Source organism: Babylonia areolata, chromosome 5, assembly GCF_041734735.1.
Source record: "Babylonia areolata isolate BAREFJ2019XMU chromosome 5, ASM4173473v1, whole genome shotgun sequence".
Classification (NCBI taxonomy): Eukaryota; Metazoa; Mollusca; class Gastropoda; order Neogastropoda; family Buccinidae; genus Babylonia; species Babylonia areolata.
Genome location: NC_134880.1, coordinates 25,529,140 through 25,533,684, shown reverse-complemented (window position 1 = coordinate 25,533,684; position 4,545 = coordinate 25,529,140).

The following is a 4,545-nucleotide window of genomic DNA, read 5'->3' as shown; positions in this document are numbered from 1 at the left end:
GCCCGTGATGAATCAGTTCGTCAGCAACAGCATAGGACACACACACACACACACACACACATACGCATGCACACACACACTCACACACACACACACACGCATGTACACACACACACACACACACATACATACGCATGCACACACACACACGCATGTACACACACTGACACACACAAACACGCACACACATATACACACGCATGCACACACACACACTGACACACACACACACACACACACTGACACACACACACACACACACACTGACACACACACACACACACACACACACACACACACACACTGACACACACACACACACACACTGACACACACACACCATTCATATGCAGTGGACGCGAAGTTGAGTTAATGGTATTTAAGCAGATCTACTTTCCAGTGTTTCTTTCCTTTAAAATCCTGCAAAAACACAACTTTTAACACAAATGATCGTGTTTTTCTTTTCTTTCTGTTTATATTCTATTAAAAAACAACAACAACAAAAGTTTTAAGCAAGGCTGAGTGTGACTCATTAAAAAAACACCCTCAAATATCAGCCAGACCACGTGCAAGAGAATATTAAGATAATGAAAAAGAAACTGAAAACTACGTCTGCGTTCTGTCATCACACACAGTCGAACTACGCTAGCTGCTCCTTTCAGAACACCGACCGTCAGTATCAAGGGGTACATACACAGAAAAATCTCTTCAACAACTTAATTAACACAGAAAACAACAACGAAACTTTTAATCTGCTGACTTGCAGTGTCTTATTTACATTTATTTATTTGTTCATTTATTTTACTGCGCGGAGCTGATAAAGAATCGAAATAATACACGCACCTAACCACATAATATTTCCTCCAACCATTCCCCATACGTTTGATCTGGCGATTACGCTTTCTTCCTTCTTCGCTCACAGTTACTTTGGCCCCAAAAGAACACACACAAGGACAAGTAACTCCAACCGGTTGCTGCCTTGCACTTTACCTCCCTTAACACACCAGACACCACAGCTGCAGAAAATAGGCAAAACCACAGTGTAATTAATTCTATTCATTGCGCTCAAAGCAGCGTGGAGGAACATCCATCGATGGAAGAACATTCACCGTGAAACAACGTCAGTTTACAGACCAGTCACACAGTTACTTGCAGCACGATCTTGCAGACCTTTTGAGTGCAGCACAATTAGTTGACCGCGAATGCAAAACACACCGTAGTTCAAATTTAACTCACTCACTCTCTCTCTCTCTCTCTCTCTCTCGTTAAACATATCTAGTTTGACAGCTAAATAATCAGAACGCAGTTTACCACCCTTCCCTTTCAATCTTCCTTCAGTTGTCTGACATGTCTTCTCAGCTGCCTAACACCGACGGCAGTTTAGTGGCGCAGGAATTCGCGAGCAGTGCACACAAATCATGCCCGTTTTCCTTCCTCTCGCATGCAACCTGGTACAAGTCGCATTTCGTTCGCCACAACACGAAGAAAAACTCAGTCTAATATTTTCGTGCCTACCGCGGCATTTTTTCTGTGGACTGACCAAAAGATGTTGAAATCTGGCATCAAGGGTTAAAACGTCTTGTTCCTTCGTCTTCACATTTAGCACTTTAAAAATGACTTTTCTTGTCTGTTACTTCAAATTTAACTCTCTCTCTCTCTCTAGTTAAACATATCTAGTTTGATAGCTAAATAATCAGAACACAGTTTTGTTTATAATACGTGTATTACGATCACATGATTGATGTATCCACGCGAAAAACAAGCAAACATTAATCACCCGTGTGAATGGGGTCATGTCCTTGCTGTTCCAACTATTACCTCTCTCTCTCTCTCTCTCTCTCCCACAAACTATATCGATTAAAGCGTCTGTGTGCAAAAAAAAAAAAAAAAAAAAAAAAAAAAAGGATTCAGGGGAACGCTAAGCATTACCCTTTTGTACCTGTTTAAGATTAAAAAATATTGTGTAAAATACAAGGCGAGCATTTTATTTTATTTAATTATCATTTTTTTAACAATTCTTTTAAAGCAATATATCAACAAGCATTCATCTAACCTTTGAAAAATGCCCAGCTCGTATTGGCTACAGACGTGCCTGGGGTGTCAGCATCGTATTCGTAAGGTTGACATGTATGTATTTACTCTCTCCGTCACCCAGTATCTTGCACAACTGGTCACGAACAGTAAGTAACTGGCTCATGAAAAGCGTCACTGACTGCGAGGTATTAAATAATGCGATGCAAATATCGCGCAGCTCCAAATCTTCCACCGTCGTCCAACTGCTGGCATCTCGCCCACAGCCATCTGTCGGTTTCCAACACGAAACCCCGCCTTCATATCTTTCTTTTTATTTTATTTTATTTTATTTTATTTTATTTATCATCTTAAAAAAATATTTTTTAGCGCAGTTGTTATAGAGTGACAGTGGTATACCTCTGACCGTTTCACACACTGCACGCGCGTCTCACCTTCCAACATTTTTTTCCACACACACACACACACACACACACAAAGACTCCACGTGAAAACGGTAACTGCCATGTTGATTTCGATGCCACTGTGGTTTCCATGAGCGCTCAAAAAAAAAGAAAAAAAAGTTATACAGGCTTTTTAATTCAACGACCCACCACACATCGCATACACTGTCGCGATGCAAGGACTAGAAATATTGATATACAGTTCAACAGTTCTGAAACATGCTCCTGTTCTTCATTTCAAAATAAACTTCTGAAAGAAATGTAAAATCTTACAGCAGCAACAACAACCACCAAGAAACGCGCTCCAGATCAAACTGTTTTCATTAACAAAAAAAATCTGTGAGTAAAAACATCTTCGACGAAATGGTTGTAGAGCAACCATTATAATATCCAATCTGTTTTTATTAGTGAGCTGGCCTTTGCGAATAATTTCCGTCATGTATGCGTTCAGAATAACGGACAAACAAACAAAACAAAAACAAAACAACAACAACAACAACAACAACACACACACACACACACACACACACACGCACACACACACGCACACACAAATGCTAACATTACGAATAGCCACACTAGTCACTACAGACAGGCAAAGTTTGCTTTTGATTTTTTGGATGTATACTTGGATGTATACATAAATCGCTCGATTTTTCTTTGCGTTTCAGTAATGCGTTTTAAAGAATTCGTTTGTGTACATTTTTGCATACCACCAGAACTGGGGAAAATAAGAATGAAATACACACCTACTGATTAAAGTATTATCAAAAAGATTTTTTTTTTTTTAAAAAACCGTAAAGCACAACCCCCACCTTTCCACACACGCACTCACAGAATTGAAGTTAAATATGCGAGGAAATAAATTGGGTTCAGAGTCGATCAAAAAGCAACAAAAAACAACAACAAAGCAAAACAAAAAAACAAAGAAAGAAACAAAAAACAAACAGTGAAGAGTCATGTGGCATTTCTTCGATGAGCTGTTTTGTCATGCTGTCTACCCCCCCCCCCAACCCCCCCCCACCCACAACTCCAAAACACCCGAAAAACTGTTGACAGGAATTCATCACAGATTAAATCCCGTGAGATCGAAACAAACAGCACAGTCAGTAATTATTGGCGATGAAAACTACGGGTCACATCGGTCAGATTGCATTTTAAAAACTGTGAAGGTGTGCGCTTCCAGATATACCATGACGGGTGGTGGTGGTGGTGGTGGCAAATACTGCGGCCTACACAGAAGACCAACACAGAAGAGAATTGAGACGGCGTTGAGTCCACAGAGTCTACATCAAAAGATGCCAAGTCACATGCCATGATGAGTAAGCGAATTTAAGAAAAAATCAGTCGGAGCAGATTTTCATTAAAGCACGCTGAATTATTCATATTTCATTCTTACCACATTCAGACAGACTCCACTAAAACTCATCAACGAAAAACCAAACCAAACCACAAAAAAAAAAACAGAAAAAAAAGAAAAAGAAAAAAAAAGAAAAAAGAAAAAGAAAAAAAAAGTCACACAGACGAGAAGATGGCGATGCCAGTAAGGGAATACATGACAAAAACAATCCAATAGAACATACGCCTTTTTGTTTTCAGTGTCCTATCTTGAGCAACTCATTTCCACACCAAATTCAGCTTGTACCTCACCAAATGATTTCAGCGTTGTAAAGCTAAAATCAGTGACCCACCACCCAAACTATGAACGTATTCGACATTTCTCCCACAGACCCGACAAAAGACAAACGAATTGAAGCCAACCAGCAAGAAAGTTTAGTCACGTTTGTTCCCCTGAACTGACAGTGTATGTCTGCTGAAAAAAAGGGTGAGAGGGAAGAAAAAGAAAAAAAAAAAAAATTAAAAAAAGGGAAGGAAGGCACTGCATTAAATTTCATTGACTGAAATGGTTGGCACACTCATCAATAAAAAGCGATCGATTTCAACACCCTCTGTCTGTTGCTATTCTCCAGCAGAGATGCCAACCCCTGTTAAGTGTTTGTAGGAAATCAAATCAAACCAAATCAAATTATAGTACTCAGAGCCTCGCCGACCACCAAGGCCAGTGTTTGTA